Below are 20,904 nucleotides of genomic sequence, written 5' to 3' on the forward strand. Positions count from 1 at the left end.
TGAGTGAGGGTGTGAGTGAGGGGGAGAGATAGCAGGAAGTCGAGGGAGAGAATGGGAGAGAAAATAGAAGGAGAGCAAGGGAAGAAACAAAGAGATAAGAGGCTGAAAGACAAAGAAACCACATGGAAGAAACAACAAGGGACACGTACATAAAACAACACAGAACTAGCCTATGGGGAAAATGAAAAAGACACAGACAACAAAAGTTTGTGGAAGAAACACACTGGCTCCTTTCCAGGCCCGAATCTTCATAACACCAAAACCCGCTCACTTGTCCATTTACTTAGGGTACAATTGCATGTGCAAGTCTATGGAAAACTAATAGTGGAAAAGGCTGCAATGATAATAAGCATAAAATTTCATTCACTTCTTAAATTTCTACAGGTTTATGAGGCAGAGAGAGAGAGAGAGAAAGGGAAGCAAGTCATTGCCCTGCTCTCAAGTGTACTAACCCTCAACTGGGATTTCAAATGTGCGTTTGTGTGTGGCTGCATGCGCACAATTGTCTGATGTCTGAGATCAGGGACAAACGTACACACAGACACAGACACACACACGCACACAAACACACAACACTGACACCAGCATGCTTACAGTCCTCCACAGCCCTAAAACAACACACTTCTGACACGGGTGTCTGTATGATTACTGTATTTCTACCAGCAGCTGCTAGTCCATTTCCAGACCCGGCCCGGCTCAGCGCTGTTTATCTATAGGACGACAACCATGCAGCGCAGTGTCACATCCTTTCTGTGATATGGGTCAAAGTTAGAACTTTTTTTTTTTTCCAACAAGAGAAAGAGAACAAGTCAGAGCAATGATCATGTGCGGGAGGGAAGGAGAAAAAGTGGTGGTGGTGGGGAGCAACAGATTCAGATATCAGCTGTCTGTTTTACCCCTGAGAAAATCTCAATGAATCATACAACTGCAGAGGACTCATTGATGACAATTCCCTGTTTTCTTTCTTTCTTGTGTGTATGTGTGTGTGTGTGTGTGTGTGTGTGTGGGGGGGGGGGGGGGGGGGGGGGGGGGGGGGGGGGTAAAACACATCTGAGAACACAGTCTGACAAATGCAAATGGCAGTATACTGGAGGCATTTGTGTATCAGCCATAGGTTAGTCTTCATCCAGCCCAGTGACAGGCTGCATACAGCCTGAGTTTGCTCTGACTGTGTGTGAGATGGCTATAATTCAACATCCTCTCACTGTCAGGCAAACGGGAAGCTGTGTAGGTTTGTGTGTAGAGACGTTACAGCTACAGTGCTCAGGTGAGGATTTTCTTATGATCAGAAAGCAGGAGAACGAGAGGAGAGAAATCAGTTTGCTCCGTGTTTTGAACTTTGAGTTATTGGACTGATGTTTTAGCTGGCCATTCCTCTCAGACCAGTGTGTAAGACAGCAAGCCCACACACCTTCTGTTATTTCCAGTGCTGGATCAGTCTCACCTCTGCGCAGCATGCTGATATAATAGTAAGTCTCAAGCATGATTAGCTGCTGTAATTAAGCTCTCACCAAAAAAAAAAAAAAAAAAAAAAAAAAGGGAGCACAAGAAGGAGCAGAGAGCAGACTATCACACAGCTTGAATCTAAGCAATGCAGCTGGAAAAGACCTATATCAAAAGTGTATAAAGAGCAGCCACACCCTAGTTGCACGCCTCCAGCTTCTTCCATTAAGGTTAGTCAGAATGGACTGGACTCACAGACAAGAGAAGAAAAACTAAAAAAAAAAAAAAAAAAAAAAGATTCAGTCTTTATCAGTATTGCCTCCCTCACTGCTGCAAAAGAGAGCAACTTTAAAGGTGAGGTATATATGATCAGACAAGGCAGAATATACGGGAATGCAACTTACAGCAAATAAACAAGACTCTGCAGGATATTCTGCAGTTCTGATTCATTTCTCACGTTTGCTTGTTTGTACTCTAAAATTTAAACAAATCAAATCTTTAAATTCACTCCAAAAAATTGTTCATACACAAAACGCAAGACAGGATGCAGAGATGGCCAAAGCAAAAATAAAAAAAAGAAAAGAAAAGAAAAGAAAAAAAGCCCTAAATAAAAGATTACTCTCCCCATTTTGTAGCGGGGGTACTAAATGGAAAGACAGAATATTAGCAATGAAATAGCTCTGCTTGGAGACAACATTGGAGAAAGGAGTGTGGGGAGAGCTTGAAAAAAAAAAGACTGAATATAAAGGAGAAAAGACAGAGTTGAGGGAGGAGAGGAGAAGAGCATTCAGCAAGGAGGATATAAAAGGAACAGAGAGGGGGGCGAGGGAGTGAGACAGAGAGCTATGGAAGGAAAGAGAGAAAGAGAAGGGAGAGAGAGCATAAGAGAGCGAGAAAAAGAGGGGGGCATGAGAGAGCAGGAGAGAGAGGAGGAGAGAGAGATCAAGAGAAAGAGGGAGGGAGGGAGGGGGAGCGAGTGAGAGAAACAGAGACAGAGGACGAAAGAGAAAGACAGAGAGGAGAGAAAAACAGAGGGGGAAGGGAAAAGGAGGGATAGCCACAAGAGACTCAAAAACCACAGAATAAAAAAGCCTCTGTCTGTCTGTAACTCTATATAGATATACAAATATGAATCCTAATATATGGGCGCATTGCATTTATTCAATGGGAGTGGATGGGCAACAGTACAGAATTCAACATGCACCTCAAGTTCATTCAATAAGTCAGCAAACAAAATGTAGGACCATGGAGAACTCATATCTTCTTATCAGGAATGCAGTTTTTCATTGCAGTAAGGTGGGAGAAGAATCTTACCAAGGTATTTTATCTTATTTTAGTCGCTCTGAAGTCTCTTTCTGCTATATGATTCATGGAAAAGTATGCTTATAAAATATACCGTACTATCTCGCCATATTCTGCGTGAGTGCTGAAATCTTTGTGCAAACGTATATAAAGGAAACATGCGGTTCTGGCCATCTTGCAAGTGTCCTACATAGTGAAATGGCCCCAGATTTACTCAAGGTGAGGCCCACAATGAACCACAGAAGCCTATTAACACTAGAGGTCTCTGGAGTGCCTTATGTGCTGGTTAGAGGCGACCACATTCAAACTGGCTATAGCAGGCAGTGGGGACGCAGCCACTGTCCCTCTATGGCCGTCACTTCTTTGTATTATTCTTCCAGCTCCCGGTAACAAATTTCAGTCGGAATTACTTTTCTTTCGTCCAAGTTTCATTCTTTTAAATCAAACCCTTTGTCTATCTCTTCTTTTGTACCTTCCTCCTGTTTCCATGGTTACCTCTCTCTCTGCTCTGTACACTATCTATCTCTTCCTCCGTTTCCCTCTCTGTCTCTCTCACTCTGTTCTTATCTTTCTCATTTTGCTTTCATCTCTGCCTCCCTTCCTCCTGCTTTATCCCACACCCTCCTCACTCCGGCTTTTATCTCTCTTCACTTTCATCTGTCTTTCACCTTTCTCTCCCCTTCAAGCCTGCCATTCCATCATGCTGGTTTTTGGTTCTTACTTATAGAGAGAAAGTTTTATCGGTTTCCCTGTCAATTCTGCATTTTTAATCATTTCCAATTTATCCAACCCACTTTCAATGCCATTGAGTCATGCATTAAATTGTCTTGGGCAGACTATGAGTGTGTGTGTGTGTGTGTGTGTGTGTGTGTATGGCTGTGAGACTGAAAGCATAGGTGCAGGAGGCTGTAGTCTTTTACTGCCATAAAGAAAGAGGAATGATTCCTGTCATGATATCCAGAGATAGACTAGTTGCTGTGGTTTTGTCTTTCAGGTGTGCAGTAATAGATTTTCTTTCGTCATATTTTCCCATTTTCATATCAACAGCTTTGTATGTCAATAAATTTACAAACCAGCATGTATGATTTTCTCATCTTTTATTTACTGCTGGACTGCATTTGTGCTTATATGTGTGGAGCCCCACTGAGACCGAAGCTGTTGAGGAGGTAGTGCTCCTCGACATGGGGCTGCCTCCTGTAAGGTAGCCTGTCATTTCTCTGCAGTGATGAAGATGTTCTTGTGAAGCACAAATGCCTCCCTCTACGCACCTCAGTCGGGAGATAATCGTATTCACACACAGCTGTGGTTGGTTTAATCGCACCACCACCACATCATGTGTCACCATGTGATACTGCACACTGAACTAACATCGCTTAACCACAAACAGAGACAACATGCTCCATTGATATTTAAGACCGGACAATAGTCAGTATAGAACATGGCTATGTCTGCTGGCCTAATACCAATTCACTGTAAGGCTTTCATACATGGTGGTATACACAGGAGGGGGAGTGTGTCTTCAAGTCAGTGACAAACTCATTCCAAGAGACACTGCATGTGGTGTGGGAGGAAGTTTTGTTCTGCAGCTTTGACTGAAACTAACCTCCCTCCCCTCTCCCTCGCCTTCCCCTTCCCCTTAAAGTACCACAACTATTCAGAAAAGAGAATAAAGAAAACCTGAATAGAGGAAGAGAAAAAAAATGGGGTCCCTAGGCGAGAAAGAAAAGAAAAACAATGAAAGAAAACAGAATGAAAAGCAGCCAAAGAAAAAAGGAAGGAGAGAAAGAAGAAGGACAGGGAGAGGGAGGGGAGACAGAAAAAGATACAGAGCAAAAGGAGCATAAAGCAAGGAGAGAAAAGCACAGCAAAAAAAAAAAAAAGGAAAAAAAACACAAAGCTCTGAAAGACAGGAACATTTCAGTGGAAATAAATTCTAAGAAGAAAATGAGGGGAGCAGCATATTGGAAAGGAAAAGGTCTATTTGGAATTGGTCAAAATGGGTTTGAAAAATCAATGATTACAATAGAGATTGTGCTAATACTAAAGACTAGGCTATTTTGATTTGCGTTAAATTAACAGTCACACTAAATTAGATTGTCTGAATCTCCCCTTTTTTTCAATCATAATAAGAGAAAACAAAAGAGCAGACAGAAACATTCACAAATGGTTTGAGTATTTGAAACTGAGAATAAAAAAAAGATTCAACCTTTTAAATTGAATTTATAATCTGGCCTCCCAGTGCCTTACTTCACATTAGTCATAGTCAGTGTTTCTGTCAGAGCACTGTTATCACAATCTCTGTTAATGCAAGGCGTGTTTACACCAGAAATAAGGGATCCATGTGTGAGCGTCTCTTTATGATACAAAAATCATTAAATCAGTAAATCTGTTGTACCTAACTGCATTCTTAAAATTTGTGAGACATTTTCACAAACATTTCATCAGGACAATGATGCTGCCATTTGTGCTGCATTGTGTATAGCTTAGATTGCACAGCTTTCAGTCTGCATGACAAATAGGCAAAATAATTCCTTTAAGAGTTTTCCATGTGTATGCAGCATGAAAAAAAATGGACAATTTCCTTGAAGATTCCTTTAATACTGTCACCTTTTTGGGAGATTTGTTTATTTCCTTTCTTTCCTAAGAGTTACAAACCTTATGACTTAAGTTTGCACTAAAACTGGGAACAGCAGGAGCAGCTTCTTCCAGTACATGTAATCTCACTAATTTATAAATAATTTTGGCTTCATCTGTACAGAAATGGAAATGCGGGAAAAATCTCATGTTTTGGTTTTTATGGAGAATTCCTGTTTTTGTAAAAGATAGTTTTAAACCTTCCAAAATGAAGTAAATCTATCAGCAGAATGTGAAGATACAGTTGCTATGACTTCATGTCCAAAACATCTGTATTGTGTTCAAGAAATATAAACTGAAACTGATCTGGGGACAGGCTGTACTTTGTGATAATACCAATTCGTACCACAAGATGGTAACCTTTGAGTAAACATTCATTAGGAGCAGATTTGTAAGGGAGCTGCATTGTTGTGCAGTATTTGTGTGCAGAGCCTATGCACAGCTTTGCAGACCACGGTACATGCTGTTCAGTGTGACCAGGGGACACGGAGTGGGCCGAAAACAGGCAAAGATCTTTATATTTAAGTAAAACCAATTAAAGCCAATGAAAACTGTTCACTGCAGCCACTGTCTGGGCTTTTCATGTTGCTATTTGATGATTTTTTTTTCCCCCTGCACTTCTCCCTTTCTGTGGTAATTTCATTAATCATACTTATTCAGCCCTTTTCTTTTTGTACTATGCTAATTGAGGCCTATAGAGTCTGAGATGCAGCCCTTAAGTCTGACCTTGGGGGGAATTTACTGGGACATCCACTCTTGGGAAGATTGGCAGCTGTCTTGAATGTTTTCCACTTTTGAAAAATCTTTCTTACCGAACTGTGGACATCAAATTGTTTGGAAATGGCCTTATAACCCTTCCCAGATTGATAGGCAGCAACAGTTGCTTCTTTAAGATCATTGCTGATGTTTTTCCTCCCTGGTATGTGTGAACACACACCTAAATGCTCCAGACCAGCAAACTGCCAAAACCTCTGCTCTTATAGAGGTGCTCACACTTGCTGATGATCAGTTAATAAAGTGCCTTTGATTAGCAAAACCTGGATGCTACTGACACTCCTATGGAAGCAGTAAGGGTGTACTTAGTTTTTAACACACTGCTTCTACATTGTGGCTTAGTTTTTGCTAAATAAATAATGACTTAGTGTAATATGTCATGTTTTGTAATTCATTTGAGGTTGTATTTGCCTAATTTTAAGACCTGCTCAAGTATCAGGTGACTTGTTTTGTTTTTTAATTGGTAAATTCTTAGACTTTAAAGAAGGCATACGTTCTCTCTACCATTTGACTGTACATTATTTTCTTTTCTCACAGCAAGTAGAATAAAAAACAGCAACAACAAAAACATTCAGTCTATATTAAAAAAAAGGAAATGTGCTTTCAACAATTTTTTTTCATGGATCTCACTTATTCCTATATCAATAGTAACTGTGTGATTAAAATAGGAATGATGCTTAGTTCTCAGCTTATACCTGCTGCAGGAGTTAACGCTGGTCACCAGTACCACTGATGTCTTGGTCAAGAATCTGATAGCGGGTATCAGTAATACAATCTGTAATTGAAAACACTGACCTTCCAGCTCTAGCAAAGATGCATGTGACAAACAATAATAACTGTGTGGGCCAATATGAAAGGCCATTTAATGAGGGAAAACGGCTACGTGAACCACAGTGTGGCCATGATTTACATTTCATTTTAGCATCACCCTACATGCATGAGTGGTGAGAATGCTAGACCTGCAGTTTATTTTTTACACTGTTTAAGTGGTGACTCTGTGAAAATAATCAATACAGGGACAGCTTCATTATGATCCATCCATTCAAGTTATTGAATTAACAATCTGTTGCTATCTATCTAGTGTGATCAGATTATGTGGGCCTTCATTTCAAGTCAAATTATTACAAGTAATTACAAATATAAACTGTATAATGCCTCAGTGGCTCTCTAGAGCCACATTAGTGGAGCATCAGTAGAGCCTGAGTAGAGTATCAGTACTTCCTACAGTGTTTTTTCTTTTCTTTTCTTTTTTTTTTTTTTTGTTTTTAAAGATTTATTGCTATTACAGTCAATTAGACCTCAGAACAGTGCTGCAATATTTTAGTCTTCATTTTTTACTTTGGCTTATGGCTATTTTCAACCATAAGGCAGATGTTGCAAATTTCCAAAAGGCATCTGCAGGCAGCAAATATTAACCTTAGAACAAAACCACAATAAACTGCTTGATGTGTGTTTCATATTGTGTATTGATTAGCTTTGTGAGTACTCTAAGGCAAGTGTCCTGACAGTGCTAGTTAAAGCTGTTTCTCATTGGTTTCCTTACCAATGCTATCCATGCTGCTTTTGTTCAAATTACACTTCGAGGCACATGAACATGACTTATAACACAGAAAGAAACCAGATTGAATAGACATACATGCCAAGAAATATTTGAAAGATTCACAAGCAGCTAAGCCCTGTTTCCTTAGCTTTATTCTAAAAAAAATAGCTTGTCATACAACAAGCAGAGCATGTACTTTATCTTTTATACATATCTTTTATAAGTAAATAAATTCTAAATGTAGTATATGTAAATGAAGAGAATGATAACATATATTGAACTTCTTGATGTATGCACACCAGTCTAACAGTGATTGTTGAGTAACCTCATGCATTTCCCAACTAAAGCTCCTTTTGTAATGAGCTATTTGCATAGTAGTGACTTATCTGTTATTTAAAATCAGTCTGTCAAGTCTCAGATATAACAACATATTTTTATTCCTAGGATGATATCTGCATGGACAGTGTTCGGGTGATTTGATGTAACCACTAAAAAGTGTGTGAAAATTTTGAAAATGTTGGAAAGATGTGAAATGATGAAAGCCGGTGTCTCGGCCCTACTTTTCCTCTTAGAAATTACATTTACATATCTTCAGCAGCAAATACTTATTATATAAAACCACAATATTGATTACATTTATTAACATCGTGCAGAAATGTTTTACTAAACGGTGCACAGTGGGCAGTATTTCAAAAGCTTGCCTAAAATATCCAAAATCTTGTAAGCCTGTATGAAAATGGTTATTTTTAAGCTCTGTAGGCGATTGCAGCTGCCATGGGAGGCCAGGTACACCCTGGACAGGTTGCCAGTGTATCACAGGAGTAGCACATAGATAACCATTCATACATTCATACCCACAACCAATTTAGACTCACCAGTTAACCTAATGTGCATGTATTTGGACTGTGGGGAGAAGCTGGAGTACCGGGAGAGAACCCACATAGGCAAAGAGAACATAATCAATACATAACGATGTTGCACTTTGTCCATCCTCCATCCATCTTAACTACAGCCCTTCTAAATGTATACAGCTGTATTTAGGCAGCCATTACTTTCACTATCACTGCGTATTTGGACTGTATTTATAGAGCGCCACTAATTGTTGCCTTTAGTTTTGCAGAGTAAAAGATTAAAAATCCACTCTTGCAAATAGTAAATGCTGAAAATGAGAGTACAATTGCCAGTCCTGCCCTTGTGTAGTGTTTGTGTCATAGCAGAATTGCTGTAATTACCAGTTTCCCACTTACTGGTAATTATGACTGGGAATGTGTCATTTTTCTGAAAACTCTGATATAGTTGAATTGGTGCTAAAAAGTTCAGAAGTGCAGGCAAAAGCAAGCAAAATGGATGTCTGGAAGTAATATGACTTTTAATAAAGAGCTAACGTTTGAATCTTTCTGTTTTCTTTGTTAGTGTTTAATGATTGAGGCAGCTGTAATCTGTAATAATGAGTGACAGACAATAACAGAAGGAAGCTGCCACTTAGAGGTGTCCAGTAACCTGAATGCTCACAAGTGATAAATGGAAATTTTTCCTATGATTACCTTGTTAGGACCTAAGCAGTGAGGGAATGAGAAAACAAAAGTTATGGCCAAGAAATAAGTTTGTTACTGACCCTGAAACAAACAGAAAACAATGGAAACCATGAATTTAATAAGTAGGCCGATAAAAGAGGTCAGCAAGCTATAACTTTGCTCAAAAATATAACAAACAAAAGTATATAATGGTTGGGCAGAGCACAATTACACACAAGGGGTAAACAAAAATGGACTACAATCTATTTAAGATAAATGAAATTTCAGGGCATGTTTTGGTACAGGGTTGAGGCTGAATTGTTGGAAAAAAAAATTTTGGAAAAAAAAAAAGCCTTTTATCTGATCACTATTCCTTGATCTAGATGGAAAATTCCATAAGGTCGAGGGAAGATGTGAAGGAGAATTCATAGGTGTTCAGAGAATCCTGCCGCAGTTACACTAGCCTCCTTAACAATGTGACAGTGGGTGTTGTTGATATTTGGTCTGCCGTGTTAAGACTACAAAGTTCTGAAATACTGACTAGAAAAAGGCACATCTAAGATACCAAATCCTTCCCTTTTTTACCTTGTTGTTTCATGTAAGTTACATAAATCTGTTAAAAATAAGAGTTTATTACCAAGGTTGGAATTTAATACATAAAATAAACTCATAGCAATACAGGTTACAACTGAAATGAAGCAGTTATCATACTGAGATTAGTTGCTCATCATGTCCATTCATATTTTCTCTTCCGGCTGGAAAGATGATCCAGTTCAGCTCTTGCATTTATTGGATTTCATCACCTGTGACTGAAGGAAAAATTAATTACCAGGGATCCTATTGGCTGGAACTACAGCAAAGGCAAACTGCCATACTACAACATTAACTTTACTTTGATCATTTCAATATGGCTAAAAATGATTATTTGCAGAGCATTTTCAAAATCCACCATCACATAAGGCAACAGCTTCATAACGAGCAGATTTTAGATTTTAGGAGAACTTTTTTAGCATGTGGAGAACTCTTATTATTGCTGCCACTTACATACTTCTGGGCTGTTTTACTCAGGATATTTTTTCATTAATGTAATTACTATATGTGCAGTGTAAATATGTGTGCACAGAGTAAGGCCAGCAGGAAATAAACTGTGTGATGTTAGATGTTTGCAAATAAAATGAACAGTAGATTTAAAAAAAAAAAAACTAACAAGGTGAGATAAAATGTGGACTGGAGCCATATCACCTTGTTTCCCTGCTGCTATCACACATCTTCTTTATGTATTATTAAAGAGCCCCTTATTGTTCAACACTTCTATAACCTCTAACATTAGGACAGTTTAAATGACTGGATCCAGTTGCCATATACTAACAACTTCAAAACTGTTAGTCAACCAAAGCACACACTGCACCACTTTAGAAAACCCCATACAATCCTAAACAGCAGTCAGATATTGTGAACTATGAACTATATTCCTATTAGCAGCACAACACATAACATCTGCCTTATAAAAGTCACCGAGTGTTGGCCAGCAAACCTAGTATTTTAAATTATTCTTACCTAGAAAGTAAATTACAGTGCTGTGAAAAAAGTATTTGCCTTGTTTGTGATTGCTTTTTAAAAAAATTTGCATATTTGTCACACTTACGTGTTTCAGATCATCAAAGAAATTTTAATATTAGACAAAGATAACCTGAGTAAATACAAAATGCAGCAGAAATCAGGAATTGTTTTCATTGTACTGTATTTCATTGAACTTTTTAAATTGAACACTCCCAGATTCATTGTTCTGTGTTTTCCTTATGTTCATCAAGTGTAGTTTGGCAAGTGTGAATGGCTACACTGTGTGGACACAGGCTAAATCTTGTCAACATGATTCTCCTGTCTGATAAGTAGCTATAGCAGTGCTAACTAACCTACTGTACTTCACCCTCAATTAGCCTGACAACAGGATAGGTCATCCTGTATTCCAGCTGTTCGTCCAGCTGTCCGTCCAGCTGTCCAAATTTGTTAGATCATCAGCTGATCTAACAAGCTTGTTAGATCAACTGGTGATTCTAAATAGGCTGGCACTTGGTTCTTGTGAATAAACCCGTATTATGTGAAAAGTTCATTCGAGTGGTTCCATAGTATAGCAGTTTACACATTTACTTAAGAAGTAAAAGATTCCTGGTTTGATCCCAGGAAGATATACAAATCCCTTTGGGGTTGTATCAGGAAAGGTGTAAAAATCTGCCAAATCAAACATGCAGAGCTACCTGCTGTGGCATCCCTTTGTGAATAAGGGAACAGCTGAAAGTATCAAATATGTTTCATCTATTTGTTTTTCTTCTAAGTCAGATTCTGTTCACTTGGTAGATAAGTAATCGGCTAACAACCTCCACAAAAAGTGTCTATACCAGTTCAGAGTAGCTATATGTGACTGGCCAAAAGACTTCAGTGTCCTTCAGGCTTCGTCACATTGCTTCAATGCTCTCTTCAAAAGCACAGGTTCTTTTGAGTCCTAATGGAGTGAATTATACAAATGGGAATAAGGGCATCTCTTCTCAGAGGCTGTCTTGGTGCTGCACTCAATTGTATGTACAAGTACACTAGGAATATCTATTTAAAAAAAATGACTGAAATACTTGTGAAGGACAAAAATACCATAAAAACTGACATCTTTCTCTCTTCAACACATCTGACCTTTCTCTTTACGAAGTGACCATTAGGTTGTGAGGTAGAGTGCTTAAGAAATTTATTAGACCACCACCCAGTGTAAGATTTACGCCACAGTTACCCTAATATAACAGTATTGGCAATTACCTTTTTTTTTTTAATGTTTCTGTAATGATTACCAGTATGCGCAAGTTCTTTAATCAAAATTAAAAATTTAATGCTAAAATATAAATATTATTGGAATCTATGAATTTTCAAATGTACTGTTGACAAAAAAGCAGAAAAAATAGTAAAACACGTTATTATTATTTTAAAATTAAGATGCCAAATTACAGTTATTTACTTGCATTCCTGAAAAGAAAAATTTGTTTTAGTGGTTGAATCTTATGCTTGATTAAATTCTGACTTCTCGGAGAGGTCCAGGCTGCCAGCTCAAATTTGGGTATGAAAACAGTTTGTTATTTGCATAATAAATAACAATATAATTTTTAGTTTTAAACAAGTTTTTTTTGACAGATTTTTAAGATATTTGTGTTTTTATGACAGGTGGTCTAATAAATTTAAGCCCTGTAGTTTTAGATAGAGCCTCTCCTGATTCCAACATTAGAAAGGTGAGCTTGGAGGAGGTTTTTGACACAGTTCAACAATTTAACAAGCACTTTGTTTCAATTATACTGGCCACCGAGCATTTCAGTTAAAAGCAGTTAATTCAACATTAGAGGCTCTTTTTACTGATGCACAGTGCTGTCTCAGGTACAGAGGGCTCTGAAAACCTGAGACCAGTGAATATACTTACAATTTGCATTAATTTACCATTTAATTTTTTTTTTAAAAGTTGAACGGTAAATTTATTGCCACAATGCTCCTATAAATGTTCAGTGGGGTTTACATGTGGAAGGAAGTCCATGACATTAGCACTCCTTGGTCTTCTTTGGTTTTCAAATAGCTCTCAAAAAGCTTTGAGGTGTGTCTGAGCTCATTAACCTGCTGGAATATGAATCCTCCTCCACAAAGAGGCAAACCTGAGGGTGTAGCATGTCTGATGGTTGGAGTGCTACTTCTGCTTGGTCAGGGTGGAGTCCCTTCAGAACAGGTGTCCACCTCCATTGTGAGCAAAGCAGTCATAGGATTTAATGTTTCCCTTGCCTTTTCTCACTGGGTTTGATCAACTGCAGTATCAGTCTCTCTCCTTTGTCTCTATGTATACACCTTTCTGTTATTGCCAGTAACCTTTAACCTGGACTCATTAGTAAACAGGGCTTTCCCTCATTATCCATTATGAAATGCTGGTATGTCTTAGCCCAACCCTGAAGCGTTTGGCCTAATTTTGCCTCCTGAAAACTAGTTTAGAGATGCTACTTGACACCACAAATCCACAGTACTTCCACTGATTTGATTCTTGGATTTTTTGTTTAGCAATGTCTGCGTCTGTGCTGAAATATTTAGCAAAACTGCATATATCGATATTATGATGGTGTGGCCACTTTCAGTCTGTCTGATTGTAGTTTGGATGCACAAGTAAACCCAGTTCCCATAAAGTGTTTTAAAGCTCCATGCACTGCTCACTTAGAAACCTTCTGTCTAGCCACGACGTGATGCAGTGAAAACCCCTCCTTGTTTATTATAACAATTTGACTTCTGCCACTTTCAATTACTTCATGTTTGCCACTGTCTAAATGCTACTTAGTAGGCCATGTTCTTCTGGAAACTTGAGGTACAGCCATATGTATAACAGGCGAAGAATGTGGGCAAACTGAAAACTTGAAAAACTTGAAAAAGCCTCAATGAGTGGACTAACTCCAGAACTGTGTCATCTGAATTCTGTGTCAGTGACAGGGATACAGCTCATGGAAATCTGAGCTGTATCCCTGTCACTGAACAGGAGTTACAGTTAGATCTGTACGTTTTTGGACAGCAGCACATTGCTTTGCCTCATCACAGAAGATTTTAAATCAAGCAATCAACTTTCAACATATTTAGGAAGTACAATTGATAATTGAATGGTAAACTGTAAAGCCAGATGAAGCCTGTTCATTGTTTATTCCATGTCATATCAAGCACATAAAAGGTCTGGATTTGATTCCAAGTGTTGAACTTGCATCACACCAAATGAGGGAGGCCATCATTAAGCTGAAAAACCAAAATCAACTTTTCAGAGGGATAGCAAAAACTTCAGGAGTGGCTAAATCAACAATCTGATACATTCTTGAAAAGAAGGAGTGGGCTGGCCTGCTCAGCAGCACCAAAAGTCCTGAAAGACCACAGAAGACAACTGAAGTGGATGATGACAGAATTATTTAATAAAAACAACTTCACATCATCTAACCAAGTCAAGAACACACTCAAGGAGGCTGGCGTATCATTGTTAAAATCTACAATCAACGGACACCTTCATGAATGTGAATACAGAAGGTTTACAACAAAGTGCAAACCATGGGTTACACTCAAGAACAAGAAGGCCAGAATTGAACATTAAAAAGAGCCTGCACAGGACCAAAATTAAGAGCCAGTGGAACTGGGTCTCTTGTGTTTATTGATGATGTGAGAAGTTTATTGATGATGAGAGAAGTAGCAGGATGAATTCTGAAGTGTACAGGGCTGTACTCTCTCCTCACATTCAGCCACATTCTGCAAAAGTGATCAGCCAGTGCTTCACAGTGCAAATGGATAATGACCTCAAGCAACCCAAGAGTTTCTCAACGCAAAGAAATGAAAATTTTCAAGGCCCACGTCAGTCTCCTGATGTCACTGAAGACAAAGCTGAAGGCAGAGAGACCCACAAACTCGCAGCAACCAAAGATGGCTGCAGGAAAGGCCTAGCAGTGCATCTCAAGGGAGGAAACAGCATTTGGTGATGTTCATGGGTTCTAGACTTCAGGCAGGCAGCGAAGGATTTTCACCCAAGGATTAAAAACAATCTTTATGTTTAAAATTGTTAGTTTGTGCAATTACTTTCTCTGAAAATGGAGGACGTTGTATAAAAATGGCTGTAATTCCTAAATAGACACTCCAATACTTTTGTTACACCCCTTGAATTAAAGCTCAAGTTCTGCACTTCAGTCTGATCTTGTCTGATTTAAAATCCACTGTGGTGGTTTAAACGCTTTAGTGCCAAAAACTACAATTGTAATGTGCTACTGGGACCAATGCTACAAATTTGGTTTATGTTGATAATTTAGAAATTATTTTTAGTTTTATATGACATTATGATTTTCATTGTGGTCCCAGAATGATGATTAAATCTTAGTAAATTCTGGCAAAGTCACCGAAGGATAGAGCTTCCTTAATGAAGCTTAATGAATGTCACACTTTCCAAATACTTGGCACACTAAACAGAAAACTTATGTCATCTTGACAGTATCCCATCCAGCCACCTGCAAGCATTTAGAGCATCTGTTTCATCTCGTAGACTAAGTTATCATATTCAGGGGCTCGTAGTGCCTTTGTTCTTAGTACGTCCAGCTTTATCTCTTTCAGGCCATAAAAAATATTCTATTCTGATGTTTTAAGTATTTGAAAGTTCAAATTATCCACTTGATCAGTGGAGAAAATATCCACCTTCTACCATGGGTTTCAATTTAACTTGAGGTGGGCCTAGCCTAACTCGGAGGTCACTGGTTCCACGAATGATTCCAATTTTGAGATTCTAATTTTGAGAGCATATTGAGCTCAAATGAAGTGAAACAGGGCTGGGATGAAGGTTTGGCACGGTTCATTTTGACAGCTCAGGAAGCATCAAGAGAGTGCTTTGATCATATTTTTAGTGGTTCTTGGATTTTCTGGCTGGATGTGAAGCTATGTTTGTGACTTCAAGCACAAATTGCACAAAGGCTAATTAGATGACTTTCAGGAAAAAACTGACCACTATCTAGACTGAAGATCGTAAACTCTAAAGGCCGGTCCTTGAGGTCAAGTCCCAAAGATACTGCTGCCTATTATGGTCACAGCTCTCAGAATAGGTGACAACAAGTAATGACTTCCAACATGAGTAAGTCTGAGAAAATTTGCAATTTTGGGCTTGAAAAAATGTTTCCATGTCATCACTATTTCAGGTACAAAGTATCACTTGCCTGTGCAGAAATGGTGTTAAGAGTTATGCTGAGTTTTATCTGCCTGAAAATGCCTTGTTGATGCAGGAGGTCAGAGAACAGTGGCAAGACTGCTTGGCACTGTTCGGAAGGCAACAGTAAGACAAATAACCACTTATTACAACCAAGGTATGCAAAAGATAATCTCTGAATGCACAATGTGTCGAACTTTGAAGCAGATGGGCTACAGCAGCAGAAGACCACACCAGGTCCCGCTCCTGTCAGCTAAGAACAGGAAACTGAGGCTACAGTTCACACGAGCTCAACAACATTGGACAACAGAAGATTGGAAAAACGTTACCTGGTCTGGATTTCTGTTGTGAAATTCAAATGGTAGGATCAGAATTTGGTGTAAACAACATGAAAGCATGGCTCTAGCCTTCAGGCTGCTGGTGGTGTAATCGCACACTTTTTTGGCCCCTTAGTACCAGCTGAGTATGATTTAAACACCACAGCCTACCTGAGTATTGTTGCTCTCCATCCTATATTATGACTACAGTGTACCCATCTTCTGACGGCTGTTTCCAGCAGGATAACTTGCCATCATCTCAAACCAGTTTCTTGAACATGACAGTGAGTTCACTGCACTTAAATGGCCACCAGATCTCAATGGAGCACCTTTGGGATGTAGCGGAACAGGAGCTTCACATCATGGATGTGGATCTGGCAAATCTGCAGCAACTGCGTGATGCTGTCCTGCCAATATAGACCAAAATCTCTGAGGCATGTCGCCAGCACCTTGTTGAGTCTATGTCATGAAGAATTAAGGCAGCTCTGAAGGCAAAAGGGAAGACAACCTGGTACTAACAAGGTGTGCCTAATAAAGTGGCAGGTGAGACTAAATTGACTTGCAGACTTGATAGGTGTCGGCATACATTCTCTCTGTTGTCAGCTTCCAGAAGTCAATGCCAGCTAATAGAAACAAAGTAAGAAGGCTCTCCAGCTTCATGGGAGAGAAAGCACAGAGAGGGCTCTGGGTTGGGCACTCTAACAAGACAGACGCATGTCAGTTACATATGGGCCAGACTTGGGCCAGACTGTTGGCTGGATCACAGTAGATAGACAAAGACGGAAATCAAATGCTCCCTGAGATTTTGGAATAACTGATCTGGCCTTTGATGACTGAATGATAATGAGAGGTATAAACACATGAGGGGACCAGCCAAGGTACTACAGTGGCAAAATTAAGAAACCTCTGAAGCTTCCAGCAAGAAGAAGACATTGACCATTTGGAATCAGCCTCATCTGTTGTCTGCACAGATATGAGACCTGAAGGCACCAAGTACACAGGTTTCCGAGGAAGGGATTTGCCCAGGAGGAGCTTATACTTCTTTTAATTTCATATACTCAGAGAGCACAGAGAGCAGTGGAATGCAAGTATTAGACACAGGAAGCAGAACAGACATAAAGAACAGGAGGGGTCACACAGTATGTCTGCATGCAGAAAGACTAATCTCAGATTTGCCTCAAGTAGTACTTGATTTCATATGGCTCGTAAAGCCACAAAAGACTTTATTACTATTCAACCAGACCTGTAAATAGATGTTAAAATTTGTGGACATAACCATCGACTTCCCCTGATGTTAGCTAAAGGCAGACAGCTGCATGCGTCTTTGCCTCTCCTTTTCTGTCATCTGCCCACTTTAAACATTTTATTCAAAAGGAATTTGCAGGACATCAGCATATAGTTCATAAACTGATAGCATAAATAGATCTCAATGAATAGTACAGAGGGGAGACAGAAGGGCAAGGTAAGGAGCAGGAGAGGGAAACTTTAGGGTCAGATGGTGTTATGACTATGATGGATTCTAGCGTACTCCTCCCTTTTTGGCTGTGAAAGAGAGTTTTATGTGCACAGAACCTAAATTACTCTGATGAACAGCTAGCAGAAGAGGAAAGAGAGTCAGATCCGACAGCTTTTGGTATGACGGCCCCTTGCTGGCAGAGGATTGAATCCTATTAGGAGTGTCTTCTGCAGTTTGTCCTCTACTCTGACTCCCTGTAGGTTTCCCACAACAAAGAGAAATACATAAGTGCTCAGTGTGTTTAAAAAAATCATTGAACTCCTATTTTATAATCTAATGAAACTGTAAAGAAAAACACGTGCCTTATGTCGATGTCTCGAATTATTTTTGAGTAGTTTATTTATTCATTTTAGCATTCATTAATACAGCAAAAGTAAGGTTTATGCATGAATCACCACTGGTGCACAGTTTAGGCAATTTAGCATTTAGGACAATTTGGTTTTGACTCAACACAAAATTATTGTATCATAGTCCTTAATTGCATCAATCAAATCTTAGTCACTTGCAACAGGCACAGAACCTTCTTTTTTATTTCTTGCAAATATTTTCAGCCCTACCTTTTTCCCTCTTCATGTCTATATTCCATCCTATGTTAAGTGGCGTATTTCCTTCTATATCCAATGTTACACTAAAGGGTTTTAAAGACTGCACTGAACTAACAGATAAATGCACACAACCTAAGCTTAAGTGGCACAAAACATTCAGGTCAATCTTAAATGATTTGTAATGCCCCCTCTAAAGTCTTTCCATTCATTACAGTCCATGGTGTTCCCAATATTTTTGTTCAGAGGCTGCAAAAAGGTAGCAATGAGAAATAGAGATAGATGAGAAGGAGGCTGTGAGCCCATGTAAATATAAAACCATCAAGGCTTTGTGAACACTTTCAGCACATCTCTGCTGTGCTTTGAGGATGAGCAGTGTCCTTCAGTAAACAATTCTGAATATCCACAAACTTTTCAAGGTAGCTTTGCTGACAAACCAGGCGTATCAATGCTGTTTTGTCACGTGACGCATTTGCAAGGATGTGATATGATATGGTGCTTAGGTGAGATATCTCGAGAGAAGGTCCAGGATCTCATGTTATTAGCCAGTTACAGTGATACTGTTTCATTTTATCAGCTGCTGTAATTCTTTGAGTGCATTTGAAAAACTGACGTGTTAATTGTTGGGGATCTTAATTTGAAAAAAGAAGAAGATGTATCATGAGCAAAAAGAGCATTCATAATCTTTAACATTCAATTATCTATAATGTATTCTGTTGTAGTGGTTAGGTGGTTGGCATGCCACTGACATGACGACTTTGAGCATGTTCTGAAACACAGTAATATCTCACCAGTAGCAGATTAAAGGCTATTTGAAAGAAACTGTTTTGAAAACTGCCAGAAAACTGAGATGAATGTTTAATCTTGTTCATAATTTCATTTACATTGGAATAATTTAACAAATAAAGAAGAAAAGAAAAGGAAAAAAAAAAACAAAACACTTGAATCCAATTTTCCTAAATTGCAAAAAATTTATTATTTTCTTCCATCACCCATTTTAAGCTCAGGTCTTAATGATTCTCCAATGATTTACCTTCTGTGGGTTTTTCTAAGGACGCGATACTCCAGATAAATCTGAAGAGAGCTTTGAAGAACCTCAAAAAATGTTGAGTCACATCAAAATCAACCAATAAGGGGATTCATGTATAAGGAACAGCTCCTTGCTATGTGAGTTCGAGGGGGTTTGAAGCAGCCCTGTCTCACACTCCACAGTTCTTCCCCTAACAGCATTAGTAGTGAGTGCAGCATGCTGAAGCAAAAATGTACATTTTTCATCATCTTCATTTCAAAGATTTAAAAAAATTGAATAGCTAGATTCTTCTTAAAAATACTGTATGCCATATGAAAGCCAATTTTGGGGTAAAGGTTTCCATGAAACCTATTTTATGTAGATTTACTTATAATTTGTCACTTATCTCTAAGTGTTTATTCTGACTTATGCATGAGCTCCTGTGTGTAGTTGTCCTCTTAGGATTCATGCAAACAGAGAGACAACACTCTTGAATGGGATGAGCATGAAAGGGCGTGTGAGACGCACCAAAATGGCTTCGATCCCTCACGCTTGCTTCTTGTTCATGAATCATGATCATGTTAAGGATCACAAAATACGGAGCAATGCAGTCGCGTATTTTATTTGTATATATAATGGATGTGTTGCCAGTGAATAAAGTACTGAAACATTTGTCTTTATTAGCATCAGTTTGTTATGACTAAATTAATCAGTGGCACTAAGATCATTATATTTCAAAATATTTAACTTCAGTGGATGGAGTACAGGAAAAAGGGGCTTTTGATTCTGTAGCCAAGGTATTAGGATAGTGTGCATTATTACTATTTCCATAATGTGCGTCTTTAGCCATTTTCCAGGTAGGCGTTGTCATTCCTTGTAAAGTAAAGATGAAGAGAGCTGGTAGATTGGCTCTTTGAAGGACTGGAGACATGCTTCTTCCTCAAGATAAAACACACACACACTGGATGATTATTTGTTGTGTGGTTGTTGTGCTCAGTGGTTATGTTTGGTCTGAAAGAAAATTTTAGTAGCTAAAATAACTACTATATGATTTGACATTAGAAGAATAAGGTTGCTTATCCTGCGGATCTTGAATTGTGCACATCTTAGTTTCAGAGTAGCTCCTTGAAATTCAATACACCCCTCTGTTCATTTGGTCCCCTTTTTACCTTCTCTGGTCTTGTTCTCAGGTTTTTCATCAAAGCAGACTGAATTTGAGAATGAAAAAATATCCATGCATGCTATTCAAAAAATTATTGTACAATATTTGCCCCAGAGCCTTAATTCAGTATCTATTTTGTGCAATAATTAGAACTATATTTTGCACTGTTTGTACTGGTGTACTTTTAACAGTACAAACATGCCAGAGAATTTAAACCCAACAAAAGCCTGATTTATAATGACTGGGATTATTTTTTAATTAGGAAAACGATTAATAATACAATTAAAATCATCATGCAGTTTTGTATCATACAGCAGCTTCCCACCAGGGTCCTGATATACATGTGAACTACTCAGTTTGCATTTCATTGCAATAATACGGAGTTGTAGCATTACCAAAAATGGTGGAACAAGCATTGCTCTTCAGTGCTGCTGAC

The sequence above is a fragment of the Archocentrus centrarchus genome, chromosome 6 (assembly GCF_007364275.1).
Source record: "Archocentrus centrarchus isolate MPI-CPG fArcCen1 chromosome 6, fArcCen1, whole genome shotgun sequence".
In the NCBI taxonomy this organism is placed as follows: domain Eukaryota; kingdom Metazoa; phylum Chordata; class Actinopteri; order Cichliformes; family Cichlidae; genus Archocentrus; species Archocentrus centrarchus.